Genomic DNA, 15,649 nt, shown 5'->3' with positions numbered 1-15,649 from the left:
CTAATAGACTTTGACTGTTAGTTAGTAGACGATAAGTAATAACGGTGCATCAGAGAAAACAAATTATAAGGTTAGAAAAAAAAATGTAACGCGTTAGGTAGTATTTTCAACTCAACTCTAGTATAATAATAAAAAAAAAATACTATAGGGAAACAGTGATACTGATAACGACTGCAAGTCGCAGTCTAGTGAAATGGTTATTACAGTTTAGTCGGAATACTTTTATACCGGGAAATAAATAATAATACGCGTAGTATAAGTGTAAATGATACTAGACTGAGTCGATGATAGTCCTAAAACCTTATACAAAACTATTTATTTTATATATTTTGTAATAACGATAATGGTCTTGCAATAATTTATTGTCAGTCACTCTATATTATATATATGCATGAACATCTACATACAGCAAATAATATTCTTTGAAAATAAAATGTTTTTCTTCAATTTTTGATTGAGAGTCTTCTACAATTTATAATTCATTAAATACTATGAAAACTAATATAGACATGTAAAATATTCCATTGAAATAATAACTTTTTAAACAAAGTTTTTATGAAAAATTATTATCCAAACAATAAAGATTCTCGAAGCCAATATTTAACAACTTTATCGTGGCGTTTTGTAATATGAAACTGAAATTAAAATAATATATATATATAATACAGTGTAATAGTGTATAGGTACTAAATTACACATTATAATATACTAAACAAAATGTATACCATAATTATTATAAACTGTTACTCCTTAAACCATTAAAATACAATCAAGTAAATAATTCATTATGGGTACGATACTACCGTACCTATTAAAAACTAATTAATCAAATAATATATTAGAATGAAGTGTGTCTAGTGGCCCCAGCCACAGTAAAAACAGAAATTCGACACCAAGAAATACGTTGCGTAACAAATAAATACTTAATGATGAAAAATGCTACAGTAATGATGTTAATAATATTATAATATACATATATTCCCACAAGAACCAACATATCATGGATCAATAAAAACCTAGTTGATTCCAGCACTTGAAGTAAGTAAGATATTATAAATATTAAAAAAAGTTTATGTTTGTTCTTATATTTTGCAAAATTAAATACGAAATAATTTTGAAAAATGCTTTGAAGTGCTAAAGTGTTATTTTTTGTCTGACGTGTAATAAAATAAATCTTTGTAGCTAACACAAAACATTAAACGTTTAATATGGACAAGACATGAACTGAACTATAACTTCACTGTGAAGGCGACATGGATATTTATTTGAATATAAAATATACTTGTCATTTACGAATGGTTTTCAAACTAAAATAAAATATGCATTATAAGTCTAACGCCTATAATGTATTAATATGTATACTAAAATACGTTTTCATGTAATTTTGAATAGTTGGATTCATATGTGTTTTATTATTAATATTCAGAAGCTAGTTAAATTTAAAACTTTTCCATAAAATAAAATGAATGTTTATTTGCGAGAAAAACAAATATTACAGTGTACGCTTCCCTCATTAAGTTTCTTTACCCATCTTCTGTCAACAAATAATACAGCACTCTTTCTCAATTTGAATGACGACAAATGGTAAACAAAGTCTACAATGACTTCCACTCGACCTACTCGGGGAGGGATTTGAACGTGTTCGAGTAGAAAGGTAAATTCACTAGACTGAGAATGGGTTTTTGAGTACATGATATACATTTTTTTTATACCTTGAGTTGCATAATCAAGAATATTATTTTCGCAATAAATACCGGAAATAAATATAATTGTTACCAAATGCATTCTACTTACAGTAAAAAAACATAAGCTTTGTTGAATTTATGGAGATTATTGGAATTAACTATAAGCACATATTATAATAATAATACTTTTGACAAAATAATATAAAGGGTTCTTTAAAAAGATACTTTTTCAAAACATAAATACGATTTTGGTTTTGTTAACATAACAAAGCTATAAACCCAATTACATAGGTATTTAAGAACCATTATAAGTTACACGTTCAATAGAAATTATTGTGTTTTATTTATATCATGAATATTATTAAATACCTGTGGAAAATATCGTTACTAAGAAAATTACAATATTATATTATATGTTTATATTCTAGGTACCTGCGTAGAAATTTAAATAATATAAATGTCATTTTAATAGAATTATTTATCTTTTTATATTTAAAATAAATATGTTGAATATCTGAAATAATATCAAAATTAATTAAAATTATCAATATCATTAGAGCACATATTATTATGTGTTATTATATTATGTAATTTAATTTTTCAGTTATCTTTAAAGTATACAATTGAATATACACTTAAGTGAAAAAATGACGAAATAATGACAAAAGTTAATTTATGACATTAAAAAAGTTGTTTTTTTTTTAACTTAAAACGTGTTGTAAAAAAAAGATAAAAAAAGTGTAATTAAAATACTTTGATATTTCTGGGATCAAATAATATTATTATATACTTATGAAAAGATTTGAACAAAATACATAGACAGATAGTATTGTGCTATCAAGGTGCTACAAGTATAAGGTGCTTAGCTCACCATAGAACCGGGAAATGTTGTATATATTTTATTATATATTTTAATCGAATGAGACAGATCATACATTTTTAACTATTAGAATGAATTTAACCTTGTATAAAATGTTCAAACTTTAAAATAAAAATGCTCGGTTTCAATTTGTTTACTTTTATAACTTATGAAAAAAAAATAAGAGAAAAGATAAATTTTAAAACTTTTCGAATGTAAACATAATAATATAGTCTACAAGTGGTCCAATTTCACTCAACTACAGCGGGCGAGATTCAACAAGCATATTCTCATAATTTTTTTCCTTTAATAATGACTTTATTCAAATTCTAATTTTTGAAATTTTACAGTATACTTAAGAGGACGCCACATCCGCATGTGTTTTTCTCTGTCGTACAAATGCGTAACTCACCAAATCTACGTTCGGCAGGTCACATTTAGCTCCGTTACTTTAAAAATAAGAGTGATTCAACCTAATATAAAACTTGATGGTAAGAACATTATCTGTGTTCGTATATTTGTATTTTACGATTATTCAGTTTTTAAGTGAGTTATGAGAATTTTCAATTCATGCTGTATTATATACGCATAACTTGCTAAAAAAATTGAACTATCGTATAAAACTAACATATGAACACAGATGATGTTCATACCATCAAGTTTCATATCAGGTCGATTCACTCTCATTTTTAAACTAACGGAGCCAAACGTGATCCACTGACCGTAAATTTTCTATGTTACGCACTTGTAGGACGTGAACAACACATGCGGGTGTGGCGTCCTCTTAAATACCAAATTTTTAGTATTTAGATTTTTTATGTCATTTAAAAATTGTAATTTGTTGGTACAAACCTTCATTTTAAACTGTAAATTTTTCAACGAATACTTTTTTAAAAATGTTGCTGTATATAAATCCAAATTCACATGAGCAGTTTCTAATTACCTAACTTTATGTAGGTACTAAGATTAATAGTCCACGATAATAGGTTTAAATATATTATACTCGGTATGATAATTTTATATTAAAAATTTAAGTTGGTAATACATTTTAATATAATATTAGCATTCTATGTTTGTAAACATTTTTTTGAATATAAAAAATACTAGAATAAATATTTAATTTATTTTATATTTGATGTAAAACCATTTTTAAGAATAAGGTACTATTCTTAGTATCCTTAGTAATTAATGTTTAATTACTCAGAAACTGCTCGATTCTTTGAACTGATCTTTTATTTAAATGCTTCAACGTTTTCCAAAAAAAAAAAATCATGTCTTGAGCAATTTACAATAAAAAATTCTTATTTGAAAAAAAAGTTTATATCACCACAGAACACTCCCTTTAAATGTTATAAAACTTTTAGATAAAATTACCTTTATTCTATCTAAAATTATAGACTCTATTTATTACCATTAAAATAAAACAAATATGTACCATAGTTTAAAAACTGTCATTCCTTTTGGCATACTCATACTAAATTTAAAAAATCTGTCGGAAATTTGGTAAAAAACACAGAAAAAGAGACTACTAAAAGCTGAAAAAAATAAATATCTAAATTTCAAACTACGGTGAAGCTATGCTAATCTTATTTAATTGGTTATGGAAAATTCAAAATAGCCAATTTTTAAATCTAATTTAAAAAAAAATATTTATGTTAAAAACGTTAATTTAAGTCACTTATTTATTTTTACAATTTTTTAACAAATATTAATTTTTTCACTTAATTAATTTTAATCTTAATAACTTTTTCAAAATATTATTTTTGATAATTTTCAATCATAATAAAACCTTAAATCATTTATTATTAATATAATTTTCATAATTTTTTTCTTAAGTTTAACTTGTACCAATTTTTCAATTTTAATTTTTCAGGTTTTTTTGGTACCCCCCCCCCCCCCCCCCACACTTATAAAATATATCCATGTCTCATTGCGTATTGAATTTATAAAGACTCCAATCATTTAAATAAAAATACCTTTAAGTTTCTATGGTTTATATTTTTTGTACGTCAAATAACTAAGTTCTATTTAAAAATCTATATTTTTATATAAATATTAAACTACCTGCACCAACAACGTTTCTACGATCAATATTTTTGAATAACAACCAATCAACAAATTGCGTTTGAACATAAATCGTTATTATACCCTACAATATCAAATTTTGTAATACTAATAAAAAAAACTTTTGAGAAATGTTGTATTCAATTGTCAATCTTAACTCTTAAGGTATTTAGGTGTTACAATTAAAACAAAATATAAATTAACATCAAAGGTGGGCTTGTTAAAAAGTTAAAATTAAGTTAAAAAGTTAATTTTTTTTAACTTTTTAATTTAACTAGTTAATTATTTTTGTTTTTAACTTATTATCTTATTCAGTTTAAATGTTTATTGTTGTAACTTAACTTTTTATAGTTAATTATCATTGTCTTCAAGTTAAGTTAATTATTTAGTCATTTATTTTCGAATTATATATAATAGTAATCTAATTTTTTACATAGCATGTTAAATGTCTTGGTAAATGTTTGTGTATACCATTTAATACTATGGCAGTTTATGACTTAAAAACATTGTACCTTGAATGATATTTATGAATAACCTTGTATTCAATTTTTAAGCTTTTCGATTTAATTTTTCAATATATTATATCAAAAATTCTAAAATGTAAATCATCCATAAAATCTTGAAAAAGCCAATACATTTTGAAAATTGAATCATGTCTAGAAAATCTAATATTAAATATATTTGTATGAAATTGTAAGTAGGTACTTGTTTATAAATTATAAAAAAAAAAATGATTTAGTCGAAAACGAGTGTTGTGTTCACTGGTTGTTTATATTCGAAATTTCTATGCTAGATCAAATTTTATTAGTCTTTTTTCCTATGAATGTCAATAAAACTCTATTTGTTGAGTAAAAAAGCTTAAAGATTTAATACAAGGCTCCTAATTTATTGTTACAATGACATTTGAAAAATATTAAAAATCCTTAGTCATAGTTTTTTTTTTATAAGCATTTAAAGTTCTAATCTCGACGAAATACGGAAAAATCAAGAAAATTGGCAAATTATTTTGAGTTGAGAATTTATAAAAATTTTTGTTTTTAATCTAAGATTTGGAAATGTTATGCAATATTGTTTAAAAGTTTCTCTACCTTTATCAGAAAAAAAATGTCTACAAGCAAATCAAATTAAATTTTTATGAACGTTTGAAGTTCATATTTTTACAATATTGCATATTCACTCGATAAATCGAATATATATAGCAGTTTTGTTATTTAAAAACGAATGACTGTAGATAAATGAAAATTTTACTGAATGTTAATATTCTCATTTTTTATACACCATAACATTTTGAAAATATTTTGACTCTTTTTGTGCTGTTGACGGACATTGTTAGCTTTAAATTTTTTAGTTTTTTTTTCTATAAATATCAAAAACATTTTGTTTGTTTGGTAAAAATGCGTGAAAATTGAATGCAAGGCTCCTGATATATTGTTACACTAGCAGTTGAAAAATTTTAAAAATACATAGGCACGATTTTTTTTTATAAGCATTTAAAGTTCAAATTTTGACAAAATTTATCAAATTTAAAATGTAATTATTATTTTGTAGTTAAAAATGTATAACATTTACAACTTTTATAGCTAAGGATTGAAAATTTAAAACAAGATCCACGTAAATAGGTAAATATATAAATTACTTTATTCAGAATAATATTATCAATTAATATACTTAGTAATATCATAGACTGACTGGTCGTTTTGGCTCAGAATCATTTTTCTTATACAACGATATTTTATCATTTAATTCAAATTTACCATCATCCATTACAGTGACCCACTTGTAACCTACTGTACAGCAGAGCGACATCCACTTACCCACTTTTTGCCTAATTATTTAAAAAAGTGCTGTGTATTTTGCAGTCTAAAACTCAAAACTAGATCCAATTTTCTATTAGAAATCTCCCTAGAGTTAAAGATTCAAGAACAAATGAATCACTTAAATAATTTTAAGGTTATTTACTGTTTATGGAAACTAGATTTTAATTCATTTTATGAGAACATTTTCATAACAGTAATTAAGTTTAATACCTATTTATAAAATGAGTTACCTAATGAAGTAATAATTATTATGCAATTTGTGTATCAAGTTTTATTAAGAATCCTGAAATATTAAATGTTGATTGTTATTTCACAAATTACACGTGTCCGCGTTGTATTTAGAACTTTCATCATAACAAGTAATGATAAATTGGGTACGGTGTCAAGTATTAGAACGCCATATGTGAAAATGGTGCATGAAAAAAAAATGTTACAAAAGTAATTTTGTTCAAAAGAAAAAGTGTTAGGTAATAGTGTAATACTCGTGTTCACAAATAACTATTTCAAAATACTTTTTTTTTTAATTCATCTTCAACAATGAGATCTGTATTGGTAATATTTTTTTATATGCTTATCTTTGCCATAATTTGGTTATAAGTAAATAATTGTAACAACCTAACTATAAATTTGAACATTTGTAAAAACGTTATAAGTAAATTAAAAAAACTTTTATAATTATAAACTAATTCTACAGTACTAAATAAGTTTTTTTTTTTAAATTTTAATAAAACAAAATATCTATCAAATCAGAATAGTGGACGTTTTATTCTCTTCTTCCGTATTTTCAAATGTATAAATGTTAAATATCCACTAATTTAAATAAGCACTCGTAAAAATTAGGCATAAACATTAAAAATTTTAATTTTATATACGTAAGTTTAGTTGATTTTAGGTCAAGAAAACTTATTAGGAATAATAATAATAAAAAAAAAAAAACAGTAAACTCACCCAGCATTTGAAGAAAACTAGTTTTATTTATTGGATGTTTTTTTTTTTCATTTTAGTACAACATTCATATTATATTCTCCATAAAATAAAACAGAACGTTTATTCGCCTAAAATATGCATACATATATAAACATATTAATATAAGTTTACTATACAATTCAACATAACGCAGAATATTTATTTTTATGAAACTGACTTTATATTATATTTGTATATTGTATACATAACGTGAGTAGGTATCTATTTTTTATTTTAAACATTCATATTGCAAAATTGGACAACTCGACTAGTGATTTTTCTAAATAGGCTCTACAATGCCTGTGGGCTGCATATAGCATTTCTCTGTTGACTTCTGCGTTTACGAAACAAGGAAAACATAATATTTTCTTTTATTATTATTATACTAAATATAACATCCTCCTTCTTGAGGTCGAACAAGAACTCAAATGTTGAATAACACATGATACATATTGGTAGGTAGGAACAGTAACCTATAGGTAGCATACTTAGCATGTATGTTAAAATAAAAATGATTTCAAGCCAATTATCATTCATATTACTATTTACCTAATTTAAATGACATAATGTCTATAGTTCTTATGGAGGTAGAACGAAAACACCGATTGCCTAATTATTTAAGATACAAACAGTTTACCAAATTCATTAAAGCCTAAAGTCGCAATAGTTTTTTTTAATTAAAATTATGCACTATGAAGTTAATATGAATAATAGAAATAATAATTGTTACACTAATCCACAATCAATTTGTCTGTTTTCATAATAAACTACCTGTTATAGGTAAAACAAAAACTTTCAATTTTGTAAATATTTTAAAATTAATATTTACTGTTTCAAAAATAATACCTAAACTAATATGTACAAAATACCTTCAAAATATTTTCAGAAACTTAAAATCTAAAACAACCTAAAATAGTATTATATTATTCTTTTTTCTTCAGAATTAATGGGAATTCTGCAATTCTGACACATTTGAAGTACTATGTTTGTCCAGTGTCCACTTCTAATCTATAAGAGGACTAGATATACAAAACTTTTGAAGCATTTTTAGTGTCCTAAAAAGCGTGCAGGTACGTATAAAAACACATCATTATAAACCACAATTATGGGTCCTACTTCCGTTCAAAATATATAATATTTTCTCAGTTATTATAATATTAGATTATAAAATGTCTCAAATATGTATAAAAATATAGACTTTACTACTATATGTATTATTTACAAAATCCAACGATGAATAATCGAACTTTAATAGTTTAATCAAATATTCAATGTACCTATAATAAATCGAATCATTAACCCATTTAATTTAATTATTCCATATAATATAATACATATTACTAGTTTTTTTAAATTATTATTAAAAATACAAACGTATCTACTTACTTAGCTTGAAAACGAACTAAAACCATCTCTTAATGGTGCACAAAGTTTTATGTTAAAACTTTTGAAACTCATTAAAAAAAAAAAGTTGAAACATCATCATCATTATTTGGTACTTTATAAAAGATTGATGACATGTATATTAACAACCTTTGTTTATAATAAATTGCATTAATTAAATTCTGAAATTAACCACGTTATATTAAAACATTTCTTACATTTATAATTGTGTAAAAATATGATAAGTTGTACCTACAACCAACCTCAATTTAATAAAAAAAAAAACCTCTTGATAGTGGACGTAAGTATGTTTTTATTTTTTTGTTTTTTTGGTTTCGTCAAAAATATAATAACAAAACTTGTTAGTTGTTATATTGACATTCTCGATAACAGGTCACTTTCAATGATGGGCATATTTCTACGTTACGTATCATCGATGTCTACTATATAAACATTATTAACATGTTACACTATGATAAAATGTGAACATATTGTTCGCTTTATTTTTATTTGAATCCTAAAGCCGCTACCTAACAATAATAATGTGTCAGTTAAAATAAAAAAGGGATCCTCATAGTGCTTTGAAAAGGAAAAGACAAGTGAATTAATTCGTGTAAATCGTGCGGTAAAATTGTTTTCAGATAAAACATTATAGAGTTGTAGTTTAAAACAACAAAAGATAGTTAAAAATATATTTCAAAATGATATTTATGTTAAAAAAAATACATGAATTATAGAAATATATTATTATAATTTATTTAAAAAATAATAAAATAGTAAAGAGGTATGCGCTATGCATATTATATTTTAGTTAGGTCACAATCATCTGATATCATTATTTGGTACTATAGTACCTACTTTAGAAATAATGTCAACATGAATATATTTCACAAATACTGTTTATAATTGCATAAATCGAATTTAAAAACTATTGAAGTTATATAAAAAAAATGTCATTCAATAAAATATAATTGTGTAGAAGTACAAGGTAAATAAGATCTATATAGAGAACCTCTATATATATATATATATATAACAAACATCTCTCAATAGCATAACCCTCTTATTATTGGACGTTTTTTTTAGTCATGTGCCTACTCATATCATAAATATCATAACGTGTTTGACACTCTCGAAAACAGAAAACTTTTAATGATAGGCATTTTATCGGTCTCATTTTATCTATGTCTGCTATATAAAAAATTAAATCGTGATAGAACTTAATATAATTATTAACTTAGTCATTAGTTGAAGCTCAAAACCACTATAATAGTATAATTCCTAATATACCATTAATAAAAAAAATTTAATCAGCAATATTTAAAAATGACACCGCTATCGTATCGAAACATAAAAATCTAGAAAATTTAATAAGTCAAAACTCAGTTGATTTAATATCAAAATGATTCACAAAATAGAAATTCACCTTAAACCCTATCAAATTCAAACCAAAAATATTTACCCTAAGGAGATATATAAACCCTACTCAAATAATAATTATAATAATTCACACATAAATTAGAATTATAAAGATCAGTCAATTAAATAGGTACCTCGGAGTATTCCTTGATGAAAAACTAATCTGGAAAATACAAATAAATAAAATAATAAACCAGGCCTCAATGAAAATTTCATTACCCCCGATGAACTATAGCTCAACACTATAAATTAAATGATCACCACTATTAGGTATAAATGTAATAATATACCCATAAATAATACCATTCTTAACAAAGGTACTCGTGTCTAGTATGACCGTGTGGGCCATCGCATCTTTAATAAGAATTAAAAAACTACAGACAGCTCAAAATAAAAACCTTAGAGTAGGTTTATGAAAAGCTTGGTTTATGTGTAACTAAAAACTTCATAACGACGTCGGAATACCGTTCTTGGGTATTTTGATCAAAGATCAATTCAAACAATATTTCACCCAAGACTCAACTAAACTCAATGAGCTCTCCAATATAAATTTGGGAATAAAACAATAAATGGACCATTGGAACCACGCCTCCCTCAAGATATCCCGCTGTCATCTGCATCATCTCCATCAATTTAATCTTGTACGTACATTTATTATATTAATAATACCTATTTATCATCTATATTATATACAAAAAAGAATGATTGTCTGTCCGTCCGTTCGTCTGTCCTTTATGCATTCCTAAACGGCTGGACCTATTTTGATGAAATTTTTTGTGTGTGTTTGAGTGGTTCTCGGGATGATTCGGATTCACAATTGGGCCCGATAGATCCAACTCGGGGAGGTGCTCAAACAGGAATTTTGAGATTTACGATGGAAATGTTTATTTACAAATGGATGCTACATTCATTTTTATTTACAGGAGAAATAATTAGTATACATTAGTGTTGGCTATTTTATTGGTTGCCATTGGTTATTCGGGCAGATCAGTTAGATACAAGCTTGCATCAAATCAAATTTTCGCACATTGCCTACCAAGGTTCACTTACTGCAGCGAGTTACACACAAAAGAAGAACAATCACAATTTTTTTAAGAGTCGTAATTTTTTGTCACAACGAGCAACTTTAAGTTATATTTTTTTAGTTTATGCCTAAATAAGTTACTCAAATCCTTACCTTTTACGAGTTAATTTAACTTCTCCCAATTATAATATAATGCCTATATATTTTCAAAAATATTTTATTCTAGCTATTGGACTAATTAAATCTATAATATAATTAAAGTAATGATTCAAATTATTATTTTTTCCTAACCATACTAAAATGTTGAAGCTAAAACTAATTAAAAGCTGTTACAGTGATGAAAGTATTATTATATTTTAATTATTCCTAGTATATAATTCAAAGTTCCTTATTACATTTTTTTACAATATTAACTAAGCACCTATATTAACTATAATACATAATTAGATATTACCAAAATAATAAAGATAATTTAAAGAGATACATTATAAGGAGACAAAATTATCTTTTTATTTTTAAGAAATATGTGATTTATAATATTTTTGATTCTAAGATGGGGGCCAAACAAAATGTTTAAAATGTTCCCCAAGTCTTAAAAAATTATCAATAGTTTAGTATAATATTACTTCAATAAAAATTATAGTTTACATAATTATAGTTTATAAATTAAAATATAATCTAATCAATGGGTATTCAAAATAAATACCACCCACGTAACCACGTTAGAGTGAAAAAAGCAAATATTATTTCGTGCACTAACTTTCGAGATTATTTACAAATTTTATTTTATTTCTTACCAACTATATCAGCATCTGAGCGAAGTGCTTACCTTCACGGAACAGGATAATGATTTACTGTTCATTTGAAAGAATTGATATAGCATTCATACAATGTTTCTGAGTGATGCATGTTAAATAACATTGTCTATACAATTTCAAGTTATTTATTAAAATAACAAATGGTAAGGTATAGATTTTCAATAGTATATAAAGTAATGAATCTTATGTAAATAAACATATATGTATTAAAAATTTTAGACGGCATCCTCAAAATTACAAATTCTATTAAAATAAATGAAAAATAATGGTGTTTTAAAATTAAAAACTTTACCGTATTTTATAGAACATTAACAAGTTATAAATATATTATAATATTGGTGGAGATTTATTAGTTTTAATTATAGTACTAAGTAATTGTTTATTATTAAACATATTGTCTAAAATTTGAAGTTTTAAAACCCAGAATTACACATTTTATCAAAATTTAAAAAAATACCCAAACAGTTTTTCAGAATTCGGGTGTTGGCCACTCGTCTCACTTTGCGGTTCATGTCAAAAGCAGGACATTTCTGTATTTTTGATATGAATTGGAAATCAATAATAAATCATAGCATCCGAAGGACAATTATTTTTAACGTAATTTGGTTTATAATGTATATAGGTCATAGGACATTTTAACATTTTAAGTTACTCATAAAAAAATGTATAAATTATGGTTTAAAAATGTAAGTAGATATTAAATAAAAAAGTAATTCATGTTTGTTCAATTTCAACCTTGTATTAAATTGTAAAGTTTTACAATGCTATATAATATCGTTAAATGAAGTACAAATAAATAATTCAAATGTTGTGTCTAAGATATTATGATTTCAAATTTAAAAAAGAACATCATGTCATCATCTTTGTTGAAACATTTCAGAATTGATTTGGGTTTTTTATTAAGTCCGATATTTTTTTTTTTTTTTTATTTGAGATAAACAATCTGTACCTTAGGGGCACAATAAGCTTATATGGTAAGAGTTAATTATAACAGGCTACAATTGAGGGGAGAAGTCATCCACTAATGACACTCACTAGAGTCCAATATTTGATATCAATTTAATTCCTTGCATTTTTGACCATTTGTGAGCGATAAAACAAAACAAAAACATAATTCTATATAAAAATAAATATTTATAAATATATATAACCTATATTATATAAATTATATAAATAAAACTTTTTATTTGAACTTAAATCCTAATAAAAAAATGTGTACCTCCACGGGATAGATAAGATGATTTCATTTTAAATTTAAAAACAAAAATATTTAAAATTTTTTGTTAAGGCTCAAAAATGTACTACATTTTTAAAAAAAAAATATTCTCTAAGGAATTAACAAACAAAAAAACAATCGTTAAAATACCATGTATCTACTGTCTATTATTATGATTTTCTGAAAAACAACAAAATATCCATACAAATTTTTGTTAAAAACGGATATGCCGTAAGTTCTCGTATTTGTTTCCGTTTATTTTCCCTGCACTAAGAAATATTACTTTGCAAATAGAAAAATTATATTTTTAATGAACTATCTAGATAAAATTGCCTATCTTAAAAATTGTATAGTGCAACTTTTCGATCAATCGTTCCAACAAATTTATAAATTACTGTTTTAAAACAATGAATACAATTCTTTTAACGCAATTTTATTTGTATATGACTTGAAAATGTAATAATAAAATAATCTCTATACAATTTCGTAAATCCAATAATTTTACATTATTTAATAACATTAACTATAGTAACAATATGATAATAATTATATTATTTTTTGAGCCAAAGAAAAAATTGTTTAAACATAATATCTGTTTCAATGAAAATGTTTGCAAATCATTGGTTTTCGTCGAGTGTTTTGATATTCCTCGGGAATTCGTATTGGGAAGAACGAAGTTTGGTGGCATAAAAATATGGAACTTATTAAATTATAGAATGCTTATTCCAAATGCAATAAAGAGTCTGTCGTCGTATCTTTTTATAAACACAAAACTCGTCACGGGGGTTTACTAAAATATGAACAAAAAAATGAAATAATATAACTATATACCTAACTAGCGATATTGTCAATACGGTCTGATTACTGATGCAATTATAACGGGTCGCGAGCTTCATTCCGTAGAATCGTATTATTATTATTATCGTTATAGTTTAACCCACAAGTCTCCATGTTTCCAGTCATCGGTCGTCCCATCGCACGTGTATCCTCGTGGGTTTATGATACAATATATACATAATAATATGTTAAATATTATACCCATATTATATTAAACTAACTGAGGGCGCATATCATTATATTATATTAAATAGACACACTAACAATTAAAATGTAGATACAACTGCCGGGAATGGTCTCATAGATATTTCGTAAATGTAACGGCTCGTTAAAATTTGATAGAGGGTCATTATTCGATTTTTAAGAAACTGTTAAATTTTAACGTCTCGAATTCTAAAAGACGTTCGCACGATCCGACGTAAGTACGTGTGTGCTTGTAAAATACAATTTTTTTAAAATTTTTTTTTTCACATGGCTATCATTATAAATGTCTATGGACTGTGCGTCAACATAATATTATAATAGGTACACTAGTATGTTTGTGGGATTAAGGGGTGGGGGTGGAACAATTCTGTGCAATGAGTGTGTGTGTACATGTCGATTAGGAGGTGCATAAAGGTGAATACTTATAAATTATAATATCATACAATATAATTATTTATATGCGATACCGCATAATATCGTATCATAATAACAATGTAATAACAACAATAATATTACCTATATGCAAATATTACGACGACGTCTCGGCGCGGTGCTGGCGCCGCCGGGGTGCAGTAATACCATATACTATTATATTATATTGTAAGAATTATGACATTGTCTTGGCATTAATACAACACTGTATGACAATTAAAATAATAATGCGACTGTATGAATAATAATATGTTGTTGCCGTTTTTCGTGACGTTTGCGGCGCGACAGCGTTTCACGAAGCCAACACGATACGAGGCGCAACGCGTGACTGTCTCGCGGGCGGCAGCGACCACGGTGGTACCGAACGAGCGTATGCGGTTTGCCGTCCGTGCCGCCCTCGCATTATATACCTTTGAAACAGGCCGCGCAGCCAGGCGGCTTTTCCGGTAACTAATCATTAATTCACTGGGGGAAAAATCAACACCTATTACCGTCAGTTTTCATCCGCCACCGCCGACTTTCCCACACGACGACGACGATGTCGGTTTGTTGTGTATCGCGGAAAACGCGCCGTGTGACGGTCGACGTCTCTCTCTCTTACACACACACTCTCCCTCACTCTCTCTCTCTCTCTCTCACACACACACTCTCTCCCTCACTTTCTCTCTCTCGATCACTCACCCTCGTACCTATTCTCCCCCCCCCCTCTGCCCTCCACACCCATGGTGACCCAGTAGCGAGGGGGGGGGCAAAATAAAAGCACTTTATAAAAGCGGGACACTCGCACTCGTTTGGTGGCATAAGATGTTTCTTATCCGTTGTAAATATGCTCGTCGACTCCACCGCCGCCGCCCCAGGACCCAGGATATACGGGAAGCGTGCACGCACAACTACATAATAATTATTTGTTGTAAAATACACGCAA

The 15,649-nt window shown here is 26.4% G+C and overlaps 1 protein-coding gene across 1 annotated transcript in view; it reads right to left on the bottom strand.

Moving 5' to 3' along the window:
• The window catches only part of LOC132933939 (uncharacterized), a 292,866-nt gene extending 277,810 nt beyond the window's left edge, over positions 1 to 15,056 (bottom strand). The window contains exon 1 of the mRNA XM_061000219.1: positions 14,809 to 15,056. The gene's annotated coding sequence lies outside the window, so the exon portion shown is untranslated. The remainder of the gene's footprint in view (positions 1 to 14,808) is intronic.
• Positions 15,057 to 15,649: the final 593 nt, after the last annotated feature.

The sequence above is a fragment of the Metopolophium dirhodum genome, chromosome 1 (genome assembly GCF_019925205.1).
Source record: "Metopolophium dirhodum isolate CAU chromosome 1, ASM1992520v1, whole genome shotgun sequence".
Classification (NCBI taxonomy): domain Eukaryota; kingdom Metazoa; phylum Arthropoda; class Insecta; order Hemiptera; family Aphididae; genus Metopolophium; species Metopolophium dirhodum.
This window is presented reverse-complemented; position numbering and strand designations above follow the sequence as displayed.